Source organism: Macaca mulatta, chromosome 8, assembly GCF_049350105.2.
Source record: "Macaca mulatta isolate MMU2019108-1 chromosome 8, T2T-MMU8v2.0, whole genome shotgun sequence".
In the NCBI taxonomy this organism is placed as follows: Eukaryota; Metazoa; Chordata; class Mammalia; order Primates; family Cercopithecidae; genus Macaca; species Macaca mulatta.
The window spans coordinates 109677107-109689593 of NC_133413.1; the positions used below are offsets into that span (position 1 = coordinate 109677107).

The following is a 12487-nucleotide window of genomic DNA, read 5'->3' on the forward strand; positions in this document are numbered from 1 at the left end:
AATTGTGAGAGTTTTAAAAAAATTCTTTGGGAACTATTTCTTTTGTGTTTGGTGCTGTCACCTGAGATCAGCAAGGCAGGAAGTTGAGCTGGGAAAACAGATACGAAGTAGGGGAAGCAAGGACAAATGGCAACCTGAAAGGTTTAGTGGGACCTGGATACTCTCTGTTTCCAACTTTGGTGATATAGGTGTCTTGTAGGAGAAGATAGCTAAATTTTAAACCTGAGATGATTGGATAAGATAACTTTCAACAAGTCTTAAGTATTTGCCAGGAGATAGAAAAATCAGGAATTGATCAAGTTAAAATTTTTGTTACTACATTGGTCTTTTTATAAAATGGCTATTTTATCCAAATAAAAGAGCAGTTAATTTTTTTCAATCAGTTTGAGTGTTTTAAATCAAAGTATTCTTTGATATCATCTGAGGAGCTCTCAATTTGTTCAGCTACATCCTTGCAGTAGAAGAAGAGTGTAAATTCATACCTCTGAAAATTCCAGCCCAAAGCAAGCAGCTGCAAAAGGAAAATCTACTTTACGTCTCTTAGATTAAAAATTTTTGTAAGTTTGACATTCTACTCCACAATGCATTCTGTTTGTTTACCTCTCCTCCCTCTAGTTATTAGATTAAGTTGCTCATCTACTAAGACCTACTGTGCTTATTTTTTCATTTGAGTGCTTCTTAGCTTACCATTGTATATGCCTATATATATAAGTACCCTCTTTTGAAAAGTCTAGCTCATGATGATTTCTAAGATTCCTTCCAGTTGGACTCTTTCTGGATTATAGACTTCTAAAGTATTCAAACTTGTGAAATGTTATCTTTCTGTTTTTATGTGAAACATATTAAGTGAAAATTTAATTCTCTTGGCTTTGTTTTGATAGGTATAAACCTTGTATTTTACTTTGGGGCATATTCTGAAAAAAAGATTCATTTCAATAAAAGCAACTATAGTATATTACAATCAATGCTTATATTCAAGCATGTGTTTAGTAAAATGAAAGATTATTAATTTTGAAAAGACACATTTTTAAGGTATTATGGAAGAACATTGTGGTGGTCTACATATTTTGTTTTGACAAAATCACCTTAGGGAATGTGGATCAGAATTTTATGTCCACATTTTTTTGCCTTGACATCCAATGCTTGTTTTTAGTAGTTCAAGGAAATCCATCTGCTTTAAGAGGAAAAACCCTGTTAATTCCAGTTTATAAATAAAATTGATATATTTGAGTGTTATTGCCAGTTTCATTTTTGAAGCAACTTATTTCTTTCTGAGCCATCAACTGTAGTTGATTACATTAAACATAACCACTAAGCATTCTCAGTGAACTTTATCTTTCTGTTTTTCCTACAAATATATTTCCTCTAGGATTTCACTTAATAATGTCATTCTTATCATCTTGACAGATTCTAATAAGAGACTGCAACACAGTAATTCTAACAGCAAATAAAAATAAAATAGATAAAATAAATGATAGTGTTCAGTATTCCTTTCAAGCATGGTATTTTGACAATGGCGTGAATGACATTTTGGGCCACATAATCCTGTCTTATATATTGTTGTATATTGTGTAGCATCCCTGACCTCTTCCCACTAGATACCAGTGGCACTCTTGGAAATGTAACAACCAAAAATGTTTCCAGACAGTGCTGTATTTGAGAGTCACTGTTTAGAGTATATGTTTTATTCTGTAATATATATTAACTCCTTTGAGATGCCTATTTGGAGAGGCGTGTCTTCCAAGGATTTTAGAAAAGAATTTAAAATTGTCTTTAAATATTTGAACATGTTGTTTGGACTAGTTATTTTGCGGCTACTATTCCAGAACACACTGGACTAGAATTGTTTTCTGTTAAGTACCCCTTATTAAAACTTTTGATCATATATATAATATTAAAAATAGTATTATCTTCATTGCTATTATATTATGCCATTCACGGAGAATGAATGATGAGACCAGTGATGGGGGTATGTAATTTTAATAATATTTTCTATTTGTAGGTTGAGACTTTGGATGAGAAAGCAGAATTCAGGAATTTAATCCAGTACTGAATAAAGAAGCAGAGTCAGAGAACAGGATTTCACTTTCTGAACCATCACTTAATATAGTTGTTTCTTATCCCTGACCTAAAGCTCATGCATTATTCCTTCTGTTACCTCCTCCCTGTCTTCCCTTACCCCTACTCCTAGCCTGAATTAATTGTTTCTTAAGTGTTCCCGCTTTTCTCCCTCTATTTTGTTTATCTAAGCACTTACTATCTATATTTTAATTTTTTCTTGCCTTCTAAGTTGTGGGATAATGGAGTGCTGGGTTGAAAAGTGGAGGATTAGAAGGATGTTATAGTGGTACCAAGTTATTTTATCTAGTCATTGTCTTCAACCAGAACTGAAACTATCAATATCTTGTTTCTTAGTGGCTTGTAGAGAGTCTCCAAGTACCCATGGTATCATTTTTTTAGTATCTAAAGCCATTAAGCAAAATGTTATTTCTTTTGTCCCCGTTGTCTTAAGGCAATTTAGGATTAATTTAGTTTTTTATTGCATTAGAGTATTAGGTGAAGTTGAGTCTCTTAAAGAAAATTCCTTGTATTCCTGGTAAGAATTGCTCCTTCACCTTTCAGCTGCATTCTCATGTACACTAAAATGCTTTCCTTCAGATTCTTTAATCACAGATAATTTTATGAAATATCCATTGAATTTCCTCTAATTTTTTTATATTCTTTTCAGAATAAGGATGGATGGTTCCACTAAACTCTTACTTATCTGGTTTGTGGCAGAGAATGAGACCTATAGAAGAAAATTTAAACTTAAATGAACAATGCTGGCAATTTACTTGTTGTGGTTGTTCTTAAATAATGCACTGGTCCTATAAAGTGCTTAGAAAACCTTACTTAAGGGATCAACCTGTTCATTTTAAGTAGTGTTGCTTGTCATCGCATTACTCACTAGTCATTTACTACAGTAGCTACTACATTGACAGGTAAATGACCATAGAACTGTTGGCCTCTGTAGCAACACTACTTATACACTACTTCTAGAATCTTGCAGTTCAGAGCTGTAGGGCAACCAAGATCCCTTTATAAGGAGCATTTAGATAGACTTATGTTCTCATTAGCATAAACACTACTAGTAGCTGATTTGGAATATCAATTTTAAAATTCAGAATTGCTAAAAAAGTGATACTTGATAGTAAATCAAGAAAACAATTAAAATATAACCTGTAACCAGTTGGATAGTTATATTAATAACATATGAAACATGTAGGTTGTATTTGTGCATTTTTGTACAAATCAATATAATAAGCTTCTTAGTACGTTTTGACTTTGGTGATGTTGTTTGGTGTAGGTTAAATTGTAAAATTTAAGGATGGAAATGAAATCTGAAAGCTGCTGCAAAAATAATGAAATTTAATTTAAAGTATTACATGTTTACATGAGACAGTAGAATACATTGCATGATCTTACAGCATTTTATAGGTGGTTGACAAGAAATTGTATTTGAAGTTCAACATTGTAACTACATAAGGATAACTTTAGTAATTTAAGATAAAGGAATACTTACCACAGTATAGTGTACATTCTGTTTTGTTCAAGGGATTTTTAAAAAATTTATCTCAAAATCATTTTTTTCAGAAATTTGAGTATCTTTGTAACAACATTTTGGCTGCTCCAGCAACATATATTAGAATTGAGCTTTGTTTTTATTTATCGTAGAAAATTATGAATTTAATGGGGTTTCTTATATTGATAAATTAAGTAGAAATTTGGCCAGTCTTATGTTCTGACATCCAAAACTATATTAGGTGAACTTAGTGTAAAGACTCATTGGATCATTTAAACAATAGACTGTGACTTACATTTTTTCAGTATTTGTCTTGTGGTTCATAAACAAAATGGCTAAATAGTAAACCTGAGATAATTGGATTAAATGATTATTTTTAACAAGTCTCAAGTATTTGCAAGGAAATAGAAAAATCAGGAATTAATGTTAAGATTTATAGTTACTATATTAATCTTTTCATATATGGCCACTTTATGGAAGTAAGAGAACAGTTAATTTTTTTTTGTTCAATCAGTTCAAGTGTTTTAGATCAAATAAAATATTCTTTTATATATTCTAAAGAGTTAATTCAGTACATTCTCTGAGTGTCCCAAGTGGTACAGTGTGGAAAGGATGTTTACAGTAATTTACTTGTAAAGTCAGTGTTACACTTACTCTGAATCCTCAGTTCAGTGCTTTATGTACAGTCATAGGCTATTCTTCAGAACATCCTTAAAAGCACAGTACAGAAAACAAGATAAAAGTTTAAGATTAAGAGACTTTATTCATTTTCTTCCTGACTCTCCCTAATAAAATTTCTTCTAAATTTCCCATATGAATTCTAAACTTTTAAAATATCAGGCTTCTAATAACACTTTCTTGTCTATTTATTTATGTTGAAATTCTATTGGTATTGCATTAATCTCATGTTGATAGGAAAGGAAAAAGAGTTGGCTCACATGTTTTTTTGTAGCAGGGTGGTCAAATATAATAGTGTTGCTTATTTTTCTTAATGATGAAGTAGAAAAATGATTCCAAGGCCTACTTAGAGAAGAGCTTAGACTTCAGATAGTGCTTTATCTACATGAGGGAATAATCATAATTCTTCAGACATGTAAGTATCAGAAATCTTTTTAAATAATAGTACTTTGTCTATTTAAATAGTATTAGGTTAGTGGCAGCTTTGTAATGAGAGTTTGAATTTTTGTAGAGTTTATGTATTTTAGACTAGAATCTGACATTTAGAAATGTAACATTATTCTTACGTTTTAAAACTATTTTTATCTGAAGGGGGTCAGGGACATGTAAAATTAATGCCCAGGAGATCTGTTTTTGGAGAAAGATGTGCATGAAAAGTAAAGGCCACATGTATGGTTATTTTTAAACTTTACTGTCTTTTAATTAAACATTTTCTTTTGAGATAATTATGTAGATTCACATGCAGTTGTGTGAAATAATACAGAAAGATCCTATGTATCTTCTTCTCTGTTTTCCTTAATGATAACATCTCACAAAACTATAATGTAATACCCCAACCAGGATACTGACATTGATACAATTCATAGATCTTGTTCAGATTTCCCCTGCTTTACTGGTATTCATTTGGGTTTGTATGTATTTAATTGTATGTAGTTTTTATCACATATGTAGATTTATGTACCTACCACCATAGTCAAGATACAGAATAGTTTTATGACTTTAAGAATCCCTCGTGTTACCCTTTTATGTCCACATCTACTTTCCTTCTCCTTCCTCCCCACCATCCACTCTAACCCCAAGTCTTAACCCCTGGCATCTACTAATATCTCTATGTCTCCAATTTTGTCATTTCAAGAATGTTATGTAAATAGTCATGTAATATATAATCTTTCTGGGATTGGCTTTTTTCACTCAGAATAATTCTCTGGATGTATATATGTATGTATCAGTGTCTAATGTTTCACACTATGTTTTTGAAATCATTTGTCTTGTGTATATCAGTAGTTTATCGTTTTTGATTACCAAATAATATTCCATTGTATGGATACAGTACAGTTTACTACTTCATTCTACTGTTGATGAACTTTTATATTGTTTCTATTTTGTAGTTATTGTGTTTAAACCTGCTATAACATTCTTTTACAAGCCTTTTGTGGACATATATTGTCATTTCTATTGCATACATATTTAGAAGTGGAATTGTTATTATAAGGTAGGTGTATGTGTAACTTTATAAAAAACTATTAGACCTTTTTTCCAAGTAGTTATATGACTTAACACTCCCACCAACAATGTGTGTTACAATGAGAATTACATTGTTCCATTCATATCTTTGCCAATATTAGGTGTAGTCATTTTATGTTTTACTAAGCTTGAAATGATATCTCATTCTTTTTTTTTTTTTTTTTTTTTTTTTTGAGACGGAGTCTCGCTCTGTCGCCGGGGCTGGAGCGCAGTGGCCGGATCTCAGCTCACTGCAAGCTCCGCCTCCCGGGTTTACGCCATTCTCCTGCCTCAGCCTCCTGTGTAGCTGGGACTACAGGCGCCCGCCACCTCGCCCGGCTAGTTTTTTGTATTTTTTTAGTAGAGACGGGGTTTCACCGTGTTCGCCAGGATGGTCTCGATCTCCTGACCTCGTGATCCGCCCGTCTCGGCCTCCCAAAGTGCTGGGATTACAGGCTTGAGCCACCGCGCCCGGCCGATATCTCATTCTTGTTTTAATTTGTGTTTCTCAGTAACTAATAATAATCATCTTTTCATCCTTTTGGCATTTCAGATACCTTCCTTTGTGAAGTGTCTTAAAAGACTTGAAGGTCTTTTGCCCATTTTATGTTAATGGTTTGTCTTTAATTGAATTGTAAGACTTCCTTATGTATTCTGAATACAAGTCAGCTATATGTGTGGATAATATATTTTCTTAGTCTTTTCCTTGTTTTTTCTTTTTCGTAACAATGTCTTACAAAGAATAAAATTTTAAAACCTTAGTAAAGTCACATTTGTCAATTTTTTAATTATTTGTGCTTTTATGATTAGTGCTTTTTGTGACTTCTCTAAGAAATCCAGGATATCCTTCTATATTTTCCTCTAAAAGCCTTATAGTTTAGCTTTTACTTTTAATTCTATGATTCAAAAAATCAACTTTTATGAATAGTTGCGAGGTAGAGATCAAGTTTTTGGATTTTTTTCTCATTTGTTTGTCCAGCTATTAAAGCATCATGTGTTGAAAAGACTCCCCATTCAGTGCCCTGGCATGTTTGTTGAAAATCAATAGACAACATATGCATTATTTTATTTCTGGAATTCTATTCTGGTTTTTAAATCTGTTTGTCCATGGTCATGCCAGTTACCATGGTCTTGTTTGCTGTGGCTATATACTGAATCTTTGAATCAGGTAATATGAGTACTCTAACTTTGCTATTTAAAAAGATTATATAAACTACTATATGTTTTTTGTTTTCTCTATTTATTTTGTTATCAACTGGTCAGTTTCTATTAAAAACACTTGTTAGAATTTTGATTGGGATATCATTGAATTTGTAGATAATCTTGAGGAACAAAATGGACATTTTGACAATATTGAGTCTTTAATCCTTGAACATAGTGTATCTCATCATTTTTTTAGGTCTTTTTCTCATGAGGTTTTTGTACTTAATTCTTGCATACTATATTCCATTTTCTTTTTCTGTAATCTGTTAGGGTACCCACAGAATATTTTTCTACAAGGATATATTTGTATTTCAAAATATATATAAATATACTTACTAAGAAAATAAGATTTGAGTTCTAAGAATTGACAGTATTGACGGTATGTGATTCATATGTTAAAGCCTATTCTAAGCACATTATATTTAATTTTAGCTTTTATTTTTCCTGGCATATAACAATGGATTCAATGTTAATGAAAACAATGTCAAATTATTTTGTTACCTTATGTTGCTTATACACGGAAGCATTATTTTGAAATTCAGTGCCTCTCAATCCTTTATATGTTGCAGAATGTTATCGTTTTGAAGCTTGGGCATTCTTATAATTTTTATTAATTAACAGAGGTTGTTTCCATGATAAAATTTTAGCATCTTTGATTAATAATGAGGTCCACTACAGGAAGACATGTATTCTCCCACTCTGTCTGTGGTAGATTAGTGGTTATTTCTTTTCCTTTTTATTATGAGATATGTCACATATGCAAATAGAGAATAATATAATGAGTATCTCAGATCAAAAAGAAAGGCAATTTTTAAATTTCCTCATGATGTTCTTTCTCCTGTTTCACCATATCAGAGCTGGACACTATTCTAAAGTTAGTGATTATTATTCCTGTGCCTGTAAATACTTTTAGTATATATATATCATTTTAAAAATATTTAAGTTTCATATTGTTTTGCATGTTTTGGTTTGTTTGCTATCTGTATTCTTTTGAACATTCATTCAATATTAAGTTTGGAAGAGTTTTTGTATTAGGTCGTTCTTGCATTGCTATGAAGAAATACCTGAGACTGGGTAACTTGTAAAGAATAGAGGTTTGACTGGCTCACAGTAGGCTGTACAGGAACATGATGCTGGCATCTGGTTGACTTCTAGGGAGGCCTCAGGAAGCTTAAAATTGTGGGGGAAGGTGGAGGCGGAGTAGGAGCAAGAGAGAATGCAGAGGGAGTGCTATGTACTTTTAAACAACCAGATCTCATGAGAACTCACTAATTATTGTGAGGACAGTACACAGGGGGATGGCACTAAACCATTCATGAGAAATCGATCCCATGATCCAGTCACCTCCCACCAGGCCCCACCTCCAACACTGGAGATTACAGTTTGATATCAGATTTGGTGGAGACACAGATCTAAACCACGTCAGTTTTTTTTTTTTTTTCCAGTTTTTTTCAAATAAGACAGGCTGTATTTAGGTTGCTAAAAGTAATGTTTTACAGAAAGGGAACCATAACATTGCACAACAAAGTATGCTGTAAAATCTCAAACAAGAAAGGCAGTGCTTTCTTTAGGTCACCAAAAATCATGTTTCACTGTTAGAAGCAAATGTATAACTGCATTTTCCCCCCCTTCAATAACAATTCTTTCTATAATACTTTCAGACTACTTTGTGGTTTCCAAATACAAACTAAAATTTGTTGGACAGAGTTGCTCAGTCTCATCAATAGAATAAAAATAATTTGCAAAAAAAATTCTGTTTAATGCCAACAAATAACAAAATATTGTGGTTTCTGCTTACTAAGTCCAACATCTAGTGAAATGGCCTAACCTATGTATACTTTCATGAACATTTCACTGTGAACACAGTTGCCCTTTTTTTCTGCCATCACAGATAGCCTCCTTAGTAGCAAGTATCTTGTCAGAACAGTTTCAGACACCCAGGAAGTAATTCCTAACAGAATAACTGCATTTATGTGGGCAACTCAAACAACAGGGCCCACCTCTGCCAGAGTCCCCACGTGGGTGTTACTTTTGTGCTCTGGGTAAATAAGACCCACTGCCTTGTTGGTTGGAACAGTTGGAACCCAGAGTGCAAAGCTAGATGGAGGAGTTATTGTTACAGACTCACGAACACTTTAATAAATTGCCGGGGGTTTCTAGGTGCTGTAATATGTCTCACAGACAGCAACATAAGCCAACTCTGGGAAGAAGTCATCATGGTATTCTGCCAAAAATTGTAGAAAAGATCAGAGTGTTTCAATAAAGCCTTCAGATTCTTCTCAGACTAGGACATCTTTCCAAGAATTTCTGGAAGTTTTACCAAAAGTCACAGCAAATGTTGTGCCCCGTAAATGTGAAGGGGGTGGAGGTGGCTGGTCACCTGGGTGGTAATTATCAGGCACAAACTTCCATGAGAGGACTTCATTTATTTAGTTAGTTCTTTTCCCTTCAAAACCAGTAAATGCAGCACTTTCTTCCTTGCTAGGAGGCAGAGGTTGAAGATGATGCACAGGTGTTTTCTTCTCCAGGTTCAGGAGCAGCCTGGAGCATGCTGGTCGATGTGGCCTGCTGCTGGCACCTGGGTGAGGTGACGCCTGCTCTCAGCCAGCCTGTTGCAGTTGGTGATGTGGCATGTGGACCGCCTCACAGCCTGCAATGCTTCCGGCTTGGCTTTGTGCCTTTTGTGGGTGGCTGGTTCAGCTGTGGTTGTCTGACTCTCTGTGGACCGTGGTGTGGATGGATTCAACAAAGGTGGGCTGGGAGAGAGCTCCCCCTGGTTCCTTTTATTGTCTGTGATGCTTTCCTTAATTGAAAGAAAGCACTTAGATGAAGTCACCTTTTTATACCGAGCTTATTCTCATGGATAGATTATAACTGATGGGGTAGTGTAATCAAAGGTTATTCTTAACCCATCCACCATCTCCTTACAAAGGTCAGCATTCTTTTCTGCTGGGATATAATGCACCTTCATGTTGGTGTGCTGCATAGTGTAATGGTGGCAAGGCCTCTCATTGTCTGAAAAAGCTGTATTGATAGCAAAATGCTTCTCGTAGGACTCCAAAATCATTATGATGTTGGTCTGTCATGGAAGTTTCATTAACTGTTTCCTTCTGTTAATGTAGTAACGATCACCCTGAAGCTGCTCGTTCAGAATTTCAGGGATTTCTATAGTTATTATTCTTTCTTCCATTTCCCTTTCTGTTCTTGCACTTGTCTCTTCTTCAATAACACTTTCTTCACTTATTTTTCATCCTTGTTTTCACTACTGTTGGAGAACTGCTTATTGAATTTTCAGCATTTTCATCTTTGTCTTCAACTGGGAGGCTTTTTTAGATAGAGTCGATGCCAGACAGACTTCCTTCTTCCTGTGCCTCTCAGGTGAGCTGCAGCTTTTCTTGCCAATTCATGCTGTCATCCTTGATTTGCACCTGTATTAGAGTGCACATGATCTTTGGCTGCCCATCTATCACAGCTTCCGTTCCAACTATTAAAATGTATTAGATATTCTGGGATCTTTCTGTCTGTTTTGCCTTTCCCATCAATAACATCAGCAATCTGGGTCGAACCCCCAGGCGTCCCACCGGAGCCCATGTGGCACTGGGCCGCACAGGAGGAGAAAACATTTAACACAAAACAGAGATCATAGTCAAGAGGCCTTCTCTACTGGCTTCAGGGCCAAACCACAGCCTGGCCTGGACAGCGCAGACATGAGGCTCCCGACTGGTGTTGGGAGAGTTTTCTTTTTTGAGTTCTATAATTCTTAATTCAGGCACTTAATTGCTATATAGTAATTCCAGTTTTATGAATACAATGTACTGCAATTTATTTTTATTGCTGATGATTTATTTTTAGAATTTGGTAAAACAATTTTGGATTGTATACTCTTATTTTAAAAATTACTATTATTTTTTATTGGCAAATCATAATTGTATACATATATGGGGCACAGAGTGATGTCTTGATATTTGTATACAATGTGGCATGATTAAATCAAGACAGTTAACATATCTGTCATCTCATTTACTTATCCTTTTTCACAGTGAGACATTTGAAATTTACTCTCTTCATTATTTTGAAATACATAATACATTATTAATTGACGTTAGTCACTTTACTGTACAATAGATCTCAACACTTATGCCTCCTCTCTGTCTGAAGCTTCGTACTCTTTGATCAAGAATTTCCATTCCCTCTCTTCACATCTTTCTAGCCTCTGGTAGCCATCATTCTGTGCTACTTCTACAAGTTCAACTATTTTAGATTTCACATACATGTGAGATCATATGGTGTATCTTTCTGTGCCTGGCTTATTTCACTTAGTATAATGAAATAAGGTTCATCTATGTTGTTGCAAAATAACAAATTTTTATTTCTTTTTTAAGGCTGAATAGTAGTCTATTGTGTATATATACTGCATTAAAAAAAAATCAGTTAATCTGTTGATGGCCACTTAGGCTGATACCATATCTTGTCTATTGTGAATAGTGCTGCAGTGAACATGGCAGTGCAGATATCCCTTTGACATTTGTTTCAGTTCCTTTGGTTATTTACCCAGAAGTGGGATTACTGAGCCATATAGTAATTTTAGTTTTTTGAGGAACCTCGAAACCGTTTTCCATAATGGCTGTATTAATTTACATCTCTAGCAACTATGTAAAAGATTTCCCTTTTCTCTGCATTGTCACCAATACCTGTCATCTTTCATCTTCCTGATAAAGGCCTTTCTAATGGGTATTAGGTGACTTCTCATTGTGGTTTTAGTTTGCATTTCCCTATTGATTAGTGATGCTGAGCATTTTGTTCATATACCTGTTTGCCTTTTGCAGGCCTTCTTTTGAGAGACACAAATGGCAAATGTTCAGGTTTATTGGCTTGCTTGCTTGCTTGCTTTCTTTCTTTCTTTCTTTCTTTCTTTCTTTCTTTCTTTCTTTCTTTCTTTCTTTCTCTCTCTCTTTCTCTCTCTCTCTCTTTCTTTCTTTCTTTCTTTCTTTCTTTCTTTCTTTCTTTCTTTCTTTCTTTCTCTCTCTCTCTCTCTCTCTCTTTCTTTCTTTCTTTCTTTCTTTCTTTCTTTCTTTCTTTCTTTCTTTCTTTCTTTCTCTTTCTCCCTTCCTTCCTTCCTTCCTTCCTTCCTTCCTTCCTTCCTTCCTTCCTTCCTTCCTTCCTTTCTTCCTTCCTTCCTTTCTTCCTTTCTCTCTCTCTCTCTTTCTTTCTTTCTCTCTTTCTCTCTCTCTCTCTCTCTCTTTCTTTCCTTTCTTTCCTTCTTTCTTCTTGTCTCTTTCCTCTGTTGCCAGACTGCAGTGCAGTGACACAATCTTGCTCACTGCAGCCTCCACCTCCCAGGTTCAAGCTATTTTCCTGCCTCAGCCTCCGGAGTAGCTGAGGCCACTGGGTATGGCGTGCACCACCATACCCAGCTAATTTTTGTATTTTTAGTAGAGACAGGGTTTCACCACGTTGGCCAGGGTGGTCTTGATTTCTTGACCTCGTGATTCACCCGCCTTGGACTCCCAAAGTGCTGGGATTACAGGCGTGAGCCACTGT

The 12487-nt window shown here is 34.8% G+C and overlaps 1 protein-coding gene and 1 pseudogene across 40 annotated transcripts in view; one reads left to right on the top strand and one right to left on the bottom strand.

The window, feature by feature from the left end:
* The window catches only part of VPS13B (vacuolar protein sorting 13 homolog B), an 856590-nt gene that overhangs the window by 303438 nt on the left and 540665 nt on the right, over positions 1 to 12487 (top strand). The gene's annotated exons all lie outside the window — the stretch shown is intronic.
* On the bottom strand, positions 9082 to 10631 carry LOC100425622 (MSL complex subunit 3 pseudogene; annotated as a pseudogene).